Source organism: Tyto alba, unplaced genomic scaffold, assembly GCF_018691265.1.
Source record: "Tyto alba isolate M040663 unplaced genomic scaffold, T.alba_DEE_v4.0 Super-Scaffold_23, whole genome shotgun sequence".
NCBI classification, from domain to species: Eukaryota; Metazoa; Chordata; class Aves; order Strigiformes; family Tytonidae; genus Tyto; species Tyto alba.
In genome coordinates, this window is record NW_024881297.1 from 5,833,391 (window position 1) to 5,843,208 (window position 9,818).

Here is a 9,818-nt window from a genome sequence, read left to right on the forward strand (position 1 = left end):
ACGCAGTACCGCCGACCGCCGCCAGGGGGCGCCCCCCGCCGCGGGAAGGGGCGGGGCCGCACACGCAGCTCCCGGGGGGTCCCGGCGGGAACGTGGGGGGTCCTGCGTGGGGAGGGGGGGCCCTGCCGCGGCCAGCGGAGCCCGGCTCCGGGTCACCTGGAGGAGCCCGTACCCGGCCGCGGCTTGGGGCGGGCTCTGAGGGGGGGGGGTGGGTGCCCCCGGGGCGCGGCGTGGGGCTGTGGGTGCGGGCGCTGCCGTGCCGGGAGGGCTCCTGGGGCGAGTTAACGCGTTTTCGGTGCAGATGTTGGGGTCCCCGTGTAACGCGAGCACCGCCGGATTTGCCGCCGTCCCGGGACGAGACGTTTGGCCGTTACTGCGCTGGGCGGCACCCATCGCCGGCCCCGGCTGGCCGGGGGGGTTCGGGCAGCCCCGGCGGGGCGATCCCCGGGCACCGGGGCGCGGTGTCGGCGCCCGGCCCCCCAGCCTGGGGCGCCGATGGACGGGATTTCCTGGGGAGCTCCGAATCGGGGGAGCGGGGCCGAGCCGCTCGTTCCTGCCCAGGTGACGGGGAGGAAGAGGAGTCGGGAGGAGCCACCCGGAGCTGGAGGCACCGGCCGCGGCTCCCCCAGTTTTCTCTTGCCGGGGGTTGGCTGTTGGTTGGTTTGGGCTCCTCTTTGCTTCATGTCCAGCTCCTGGATGGCTCCAGTTCGGTTTTGCCACCGGTTTGAGGTCCAGCTCCAGGATGGCTCCAGTCCGTTTGCAGCTCCAGCTCACGGATGGCTTTGCCCAGTTCCAGCCTCTGGTCCTTGTGGCTCCAGCTCAACTGCAGGTTGGTTGTTTCTACCCCCATTTTGTTTCTGGTCTAGCTTGTGAACAGCTCCACTCTGCAGTTTTGGGTCATTGTTTCTGTATGTTTTTTTTCAGGTCTGGCTCCAGTTCAGTTTTGGCTGCAGCTGCTCACCTTCACCTCCACCTTGGTTTGCTCCCTCAGCTCATTGGATTTGGGTCCAGCTCCCAGCTGGGTCCAGCTCATCTTCTTCTCCAGTTGATGTGTGGCTCCAGCTGGTTTTCACCTCCAGCCAATTCCAGCTTGTGCTTAAAACTATCTGGGCTTTGGGCAAGGTCATAAATCAATCACAACATGTATATGAACTGTCATAAGGGTACACAGGTTGGCTGAGTCATTACTGAACAATAAACACACGCTATGGGGTGGTTGGACACCCCAAAACACTGTGAAAAACACCTTTCGCTCCAGAGACTATCATCTCAGTCGTTTAATTCTCGGCCTGGTCCATGCCACCTCCAGTGGGGGCCCAGGCACCCTGCCCACCCACTCCCACCCCCATGTCCACCCGCTCCCCAGGACTACCGTTCCCTCTGGGGCCCCCCAAGCTGGTTCCCAGCTCCCCACCCCACTCCTTCTGGGGGAAACCCCCAAGACCGGGCCAGACACTGAGCCCCAAACCGACCCCCACTCACCCGCCCCGAGCTGGGGCACCCCCAGCCCCGCCACTGCCCCCTGAAGCTGGCCCGAGGCTTCGAGCCCCCAACGCCCCGGGGCTGAGCCCCGGCCCCGCCGGGGGCGGGCGGGGCTGCGGGGCGTCAGGCTCCGGCCCTCGGGGTTTTATTCCCCGGCGCCCCGAGCCGGCTGTTCCACGGCGACACGGGCAGCGCTGCCCCCTCAGGACTCGGCAGCTGCCGCCGCCGCCGCCGCCGCTCCCACCCCCGGGCCGGGACCCCCACGCCTCCCCGGCTCCTCCGCCGCCCCAACCACGAACCGACTAACGCGGGGGCGGCCGCGCCCGGGGCCCAAATCAATTCGGCCCCGCCCCGCGCAGCCGCATTGGGCCCCTCGGGCCAAGGCCCCGCCCCGCGCACGCGCCCCGAGGCCCCGCCCCTCCGCGCCCGCACCGCCAGAGCGGAGCGAGGACCGGGCCGGGACCGTGGGGCAGCCCCGACCGGTGCCCGCCTCTCCGCGGGCGAGCGGGGCCCGGGGCTCATCCCGCTGTCCCGGTCCCGGTCCCGGTCCCGGTGGGCAGGAGAAGCCGCGCTCCGGTCCCGGCCCCGCTCTCCGGCCGGGGGCAGCCCAGGCTCGCCCCGGGGCCCAGAGAGGGGCCGCAGCACTGCCCGGAACTGCCCCGGGGCCTCGCCGCTGCGCCCGGACACGTTGGGGGAATTCTGCTGCCAGCCCTGGCATGGAAAACTCCATCTCTGTGCCCGAGCCCGGAGCTGGTTCTCCTGAATCATCAATATTTCCCCTGGTTTTGATTCTGGTATTTTTAAAAGGATTTCTCCATCTTCAAAAACTATTTGTGCATTTAATTTGGATAATGAATATCCTCCTACCAAGGGTATCGGACAATCTGGTATGTACATAAATTCATGCATAATTACCTTATTTCCAAATTTTAAATCCAGGGGTTGAAAGAATGGCCTATTTTCTTGTTTTCCCAGTTGCTCCAATTGTATTAGCCATTTTATTTCTCAATTTCCCTTTACAAGTGTTCAAAACAGAGTATGCTGCTCCCGTAACTACTAAAAATTCCACTTTACCATTTCCCAGCTTAATTGTAACCGGAGGTTCAGCTGGGTTCCCCTCCAGTCCCCTTCAATCATCTGAAGTCATTATCCTTGCTGCTTCCCTCTGGCTTGTTTGCATTTTGAGGTAATCCTTTTTCCACTGTATCTCCTCTCTACAGTAATCTCTACATTGATTTATCCCTAAAGGTCCACAAGTTTCCCAGTCACCAAAGTCTCTAAAACCTCCTCTACCTCTATTTTGTCCCCCCTCTTGCTACATTCTCTATTACAGCAACCATTAGTCTATTCTCATTAACTTTCTCTTTTTTTCTCCTTTTTTTTTATTCATTGTTCCTCTTCCTTTTTTTCTGTTACTATAAACTTTCCATGCTGTTTCAAGTATTTTATTTAAATTTCTCAATTCCTCCCCTTCTAATTTTTGGAGCTGTCTCTTTTTATCAGGCGCAGATTGCCCCGTAAAAATCAAAGCCAATTGTTGTTCTGCTTCTGTCTCCAGCTTTAAATCAGTATATTCTCTACCAGTTTCCTGTGTTTCTGGAAAGATTAAAGAGGGAGATTTTTATCTTGTTTTACTTCATGCAATTTCAACCAATGTAAGGCTTTTGGCATTGCATGTTTTAACCCATACAATACCTGATTTTTACATAAATCAGCCTGTAATTCACCCCAGTGTGCTAATAAACACCTCACCGGTGATGTTTTTGGTATCTTTTCATACAATGTTAAATTCCCAGAACTCTTCCTCTTAAACAGTTTCACAATTCCTGATGCTGTTGCACAGTAAGAATTCTAAAAGAAATGTGAGCGAATACTCAAGAGGCAAATATTAACCAAAATATGCAAAAGAAAGAAAGAAAGGGAAAAAAAAAATGAAAAAAGGAAAAAAAGCAGTTAATAAAGAGAAATACAAACATATACAAAAAAATGCTAAACAAGATATGCGAAAGGTAGTTAAGAAGTCCAGACAAACTCCACAGATTCCAAATTCCATACAAAGGTCCAATCCTGCAAGAGCTTTCGCTTATGACTTACGGGAAGACGCCTAGGCTTCCAGTGCAAATGGGAACCCTTTAAGCCCCAACCATGCGCAGCTTTCGCCGTGCCTTACGGGCAGGCTATCCAAACCAAATTCCAAGAGAAGTGCCTTACCCTTTTCAAGGGAATGCTGCAAGAAGCTTTATGCATCGAGGGCGATTGGTCTCTCTGAGAATTCCTGGGTGCCAGCCGGAGTTCGATCAGCACTCGATCCTGTCCAGTCTCACTCTCAAGGTCCCATCTGGGTCGCCAAAACTGTTACCAGTCGCAATCGCGAAGAAAACTCATCTACACAAAGCAGATAAGCAGGCACTTCTTTATTCCAGCGCTGGGGAACACGGGGGATAGCTCCACCAAAGACATGTTTACCAACAGGTACAAAGCACAACATATACATACACTTTTTTAGCAGAGTCATTTTTACATAAGGTTCAAAAATGCATAGAATGCTTGCTTCTGAATTTGACCTTTATAATGATTGGCTTTATCAATGACCTTACCTTATCCATACTTCTAAGTAATCATTGGTTATCCTCACCGATTGTAATCCCTGATAATAAAATCAAAGAAGGGAGGGTAGTGATTAGTATATTCATGTTATTTCCTGGAAATCATTATCATATACAAACAAATGTCTCTAACGCAAGTGTGGTTATGGTGGCTGGGGGTCCTCTGGTGGTCGTCGATAGTCTTCCTCACTGTGTCCGCTGATCGAACTCCATCCTTGCCCAGGCTCATTTCATCCTTTGGCTGATCTTTCAAACCAAACCCAGTATCTTCTGGTACCCATCATTTTAATTCAGAGTCCATAACTATTTCCATAGGAATCGAGGCAAACGCAGTACTAGTTGCTCATGCCTAAGATCTTAACATACCCTATGTTCTCACAGCTACTATAACTCTGCAGCACCCATATAACCAAAAATATTCTAAAATTCAAGCTATTTCATTACCACATTTGTAAATTGTAACATTTCCCCCCTTTGAAAGTTTTGAAAATCATTTCAACACTTTCATAATTTAACTATTAAGATATTCTTGCTTTGTACCAGTTGGTGAACATGTCTTTGGTGGAGCTATCCCCCGTGTTCCCCAGCGCTGGAATAAAGAAGTGCCTGCTTATCTGCTTTGTGTAGATGAGTTTTCTTCGTGATTGTGACTGCTAACACTTTCTTTTGAAGAGTTGATCTGAAATATAGCATATAAGAAGTTATTCGAGCCTTACAGCACTGACACCTGCACTCTGAGTGAGGTGAAAAACTGAAGATCATGTAATAACTGATTTTAATATTATGCAGAGGTGATGGTCTGCATTTACTCCCATCTAGTGATTTCTGTGTAGTTACACTGAAATTATATTGGCAAAAGGCAATATTCAAGTCTCTCTGGTATGAAACACGAGGGGAAAAAAGACCCACCACCATTTATCTGGAGCTCAGTTCTCAGCGCTTAAAGCATACACATGCAGTTAACACCAGTTTTGGCTGCACAGGCTGATCATCACCGTTATCTTCCCAGTTAAATGCCTTGTTCACGTGGCACATTTCCACTTATATCCTCCTCTCTCTTTGACATAAAATGGTATCAAGAGCCCTTTTAAACACAAGTACAGTTCCAAGGGGATTGTAATGAGCTTGTCTGGGAGGAGGCTACACCATGATTTACAGCAAGCAAAGTAATATGAGACAAAAAAAGGTAAAACATTTTAGATTGATTTTCTTATAGGTACCCTCTTTTAGGTCACTCAGAGCTACATGTTAGTTCCTATGAATTTAATCAATACTTTCAGCCACAAAATAAAGTTTAAAACATTTTGAGGAATATAGAATGAGATAAATTTAATTTCACAGGGGAAAAACACATGCAAACTTTTTTTTTTTTTTTTTTTTAATTAAGCCACCAGGACAAAATATGTGGTTTCCATGGCTCTGATATGGAAAAGAAAACCTTTACTCTGGCATATGGTGATGCAGATCCTGCTTCACAAAGGCTCTGCGTACATAAATGCTAGTTGTTACATGACAGATCTCTGTTTGGCCAAGGAAGCTCTGCTTGGGCCACACAGCTAACGTTGGCCACAGGACACATCAGGATCCCACTGTGCCAGTTTAAAATTACACATTTGATAACTGTTTCTCATTTTAGGAAGTTTAAAAGAGTACAAGTACAGTAACAGTATTCTACTGAGCATAATCTCAATTTAATTCATCATAAGGACAAAGAATGTAAGAGCAAAACCAATCTGACGTTAGCACACTAATTAACAAAGGCACAGTTACAACTAACACAGCTGTGTTGCTCCTGAGATTCAAGTGAGTATCTCTGCACAGGATTACAGAGATACTTTGTAGAGGATATTCTTTTTATATCTGTTAATTGTAATGGATCTAACATCAGAAATGAGGGGCAGAGAATCATTCAAAAATGCACCATTTTATGAACATAGTTTATACTTACCCTTTAAACGTTAATTTTCTACATAAGGAATTCCTGACTCACAAGGATTATTTTGTTCCTAATCCATATGGTTAATCAGTAACCAATTTAGGGGCCGGAGTGGCGGGAGCTTACTCAATGCTCTTTCTCCTCAGAAGCAAGGAACAGATAAAAAGGAAGGAATGGCAGCATGTGCCAAACAGAGATGTATTCTCCTTTAGCAGCATGACATAAACTCATGCATACCCCAGGCCAATATATAAGAAAGCAGCAGCAGATTTTTCAGATAGTTATTTTTCAAGCCATGGATTGTTTCAGTCCTGCCCTGTCACACACAACACTCTCTTTACATCTACAGCCTCAGAAGTCATGAAACCTAGGGTGCTCCGTACACAGTTACATTAAGCACAGCTCCTCTCAAGTTCTTAAACACATTATAAGGGTCACAGACAACCAAATCCTAAAGCATGATCCTCAAAACTCTAAAGGCAGTCTTAGATAATGTCTGTGCTGTGCAATGCTGAGCTACCTCAGCAAAGGCACTGAGAAAGATGTTTTGCCGGCAGCGGTACAGCTGTGTTAATGCAGCTCTGTATTAACAGGTTTGGGAAAGGGATTGTTCTTCATTCAGCAGCTAATTTAAGGATCTCTGGGCAATGACAAGTGACACAGTGCAAACTTATACTCAGTGCATGTCACCTTCCTGGCAAGATACAACTATCTGGCATTCAGTCTCTACCTGAAGTCCCCCCAAGGTGGGTGTTTACGCTCCTGCGGGATGTCATCCCATAGGCATATCCGACATATACTGATTTAGCCGAGCTTAGCACAGAAAGCCATAGTCACTCAACATCTGAAGATCCTTTTCACCCAAGCTTAAGTCCTATCTCTGAGCTGTCAGGTCATGATTTCTCTTTTGGACCAAGTGAACTTCATTTTTCCCCCAGAAGAGTAACATTGAAAAAAAGAAGAAAAATCATCTATTTAGGATTTAACAGTTGGCTCTTTAGTCTTTAGTCATATATCTGCTTTTTTTTTTTTTTTTTTTTTTTTTTTTTTAATTGAGAATTGGTACTATCAAGGAATACCAATGTTTTAAAATCAGTTTTTCAGAGGACACTCCCGTTCTCAAACCATCCCTGCTTGATAAAAAGTCTCTATCCCTTGCCTGACTGGGCACAGCTGGAAACTATTTCTTAGTTTGTTAATGTTAAGCCTGGATACAAGATGTATTAAAAATAGACAGCAGAAAGATACATGACAATAAAGGCCAGCTTTAAGAATCTATGTTTTAATTTGTTGCATTTCTCAGTTTAATAAGTCAGCCTTTACAACAAGGAGTAAAGTATCAAAGTCTTACAGATTCCTTAAAGCCAACCAACCAACCAAGTAACTTAGCAACCATCCAGGCTTTATTTTTTTTGTTGTAGATTATTTTAAATTATCACTAACCTTGCTACAAAACTTCCAATTCCATAGGCTCTACATTGCCTAACTTCAGATACAGTCCAAAGCTTGGGAGTCTGAGGTCCCTTCCACTACTAATAGGCATCATTCAGCATAGCATACACAGGTTAGTCTTTTGTCTTCCTAAATTGTTGTTGCAGAGCTAAGGAGATGGCTGAATAAACTTAATTAAATACATTAGGAGACTAATCAGATTTCCATTTCCTACAGTATAATTCCTAACCAGTGCAATTCTATAAATATTAACTGCATTTTCTAAGAGATGTTTTCTGATTCTACAATTACTAACCTAATGAGCCAGTATAGTGTTAAACTCAAGTCTTTAAAAGAACCCAATCACACAGGTTATTTTATAGTTACTAAAAGAACAGAAGAAAAGCATTTACCAGAACAGCCACAATGGATCGCCAGGAATCCAGCCTCAAAGTCTCTCCATGTTCAGGAAAAGGTAACCTCTTTCTGCCATCAGAGATTATACATCCCACACGTAAATCACTACTTGCAAGGACTCAGTAGATATATGTATCTGAGGGCAGGAGGGGAGCACTGTGCCAAAACCCCCAGAGGCAGCAAAACTAAACAACGGTGTCTTTGTGGGTGGAAGGCCTGATCAAACTATTATTGAAATCAATGGGAGCCTTTCTGGTGGTTTCCAGGGGCATTGGATGAGAGCCACAATACACTACAAGCAGTACCGCTAACTCTCAAAACCAGAAATAAGAGCACAAAGGCGTTAGTTTCTCATTTAGAATAGCAGTCTACCCACTGATTCCTCCTACCTTTTTACAGAACAGAGGGACGACCTTGCTCCAATCCCCAGTGCTCGTCTCAGGAAGCTGGGAGGTAAGATTTCGTACAACTTCTTAAATGTCAAGCTTTCATCTTGAAGAGGACCAGTCTGGGAAAGTAAAACAGCTGCCAGGCTGGACATTGTGGACTTACAGTGTAGAAACTATTGAGGACAGCAAAGAATACAAGCGTGCACTACAATAGAAGGCAAGGAGAAAACTGCAAAAGAGAAAGCTCTGACAAATTTGTTCCCGTCAGACCATCAGCTGTGTACCTGTGGCTCCCCAAGCCTGCTAGGAAGCCCCCTTCTTAACCCTCTGCCCAAGAGGTCTGTCTGTATGCGTCAGTTTGTCCAATCTCAGCCTTCTGGAAACTGCTAGTGGCCGGCAGCATCTCTGCCACATATATACAGGTTAGTACCTTTCAAACACATGGACGGATTCTGGGAAGATTGCTTGCTTTTTTTTGTATTCAGAAAAATAGCCGCTGGGGCACTGCTGAATTGGAATTTTCTGAAATGTATTTATGCAAAATGTAAAATGTTTAGGGTTGATCGAAACTAGTGCACTCTGGGCAGTTCAGCACATCATGTAAGAAATTCAGCTGTTGACTACTGAATTTGCACTATTTCTCACCTCTATGAAGTATATAGCAGGGGGTTGGGGAATAACAACCCAAACCCATTAAATAGTTATATTTAGGGTAATAACAATTATGCCAATTTCCCCATGGACAGTGTTCTGGCTCTTTCTCAAACAGGCCAGCTCAAATAGCAGTGTTATTTAGTTGGCCATTTTTGCCTTTAAGAACTCAAAAATAAATGTGTGTCTCCTCCTAAACATAGCGCATGTGTATTCTGTGTGGAACTGTAAACCTCCAGCCACTCCCTCTCAGATAAGCATGGAGTTATAAAACACCTTCCTGCTTTTCAGCAGAATTGTGTTGTATTTGGGAAAAAAGGAAATCCTAGAATTATTATGCACATCTATAGAGGTGAGCTTGGCATGCAGCGTAAGAGTCCAGCTTTGAACTCTGCAGAATGTAACTGGGAAAACTATTGAGCTACTTAGCTGTGGGGCTGGAGATGGAGGGCATTTTCAGTCGGCTAGCTATGCTTGCTTTTGTGCAAGGCAGTTATTTAAGAAGACTCCATACTTCCCAGGGCATGCATTTCTTTAATAAGCTCTTTCTTTGATTCTAACAGCCTGTAAAACATTCCTAGCCAATTCTTTTCAAGTTCTCAAGTCAAGCTTTAAGCAAAAGGTGACCAAGACTTGCCCTCATTGCTCCACAGGCAGAGAGAGGCACTATGAACAATGAGACTGAAACAAATCAGGGGGGAAGTGTGTAATGGGGAAGCGTATTTCTGCACTGAAGGGGGTGTATTGCAGCACTGTGTGAGACATGTACATACACCATGCAGGCCAAAGCGGGGGCACAGCTGGGGAGAAAGGAGCTAGCCCAGCCTTTTCCTCTCTCTCCTAGATCGTTCTCTCTCTGAACTCATGGAGAGCAGCTCCTCCGCAATCTGAAGCAGGATCGCTCTC

General features: G+C 46.7%; 1 protein-coding gene and 2 long non-coding RNA genes across 3 annotated transcripts in view; 2 read left to right on the plus strand and 1 right to left on the minus strand.

Moving 5' to 3' along the window:
- Nucleotides 1-3,760, minus strand: part of NPFFR2 (neuropeptide FF receptor 2) — a 28,866-nt gene extending 25,106 nt beyond the window's left edge. Inside the window, exon 1 of the mRNA XM_032997999.2 lies at nucleotides 3,694-3,760. The gene's annotated coding sequence lies outside the window, so the exon portion shown is untranslated. The remainder of the gene's footprint in view (nucleotides 1-3,693) is intronic.
- LOC116962856 lies at nucleotides 246-1,259 on the plus strand. The gene is made up of 2 exons (XR_004407853.2): nucleotides 246-829; nucleotides 925-1,259. It is a non-coding gene; the product is annotated as an uncharacterized LOC116962856 (long non-coding RNA).
- On the plus strand, nucleotides 1,924-9,110 carry LOC116962857. The gene is made up of 3 exons (XR_004407854.2): nucleotides 1,924-2,369; nucleotides 3,704-3,954; nucleotides 8,272-9,110. It is a non-coding gene; the product is annotated as an uncharacterized LOC116962857 (long non-coding RNA).
- Nucleotides 9,111-9,818: the final 708 nt, after the last annotated feature.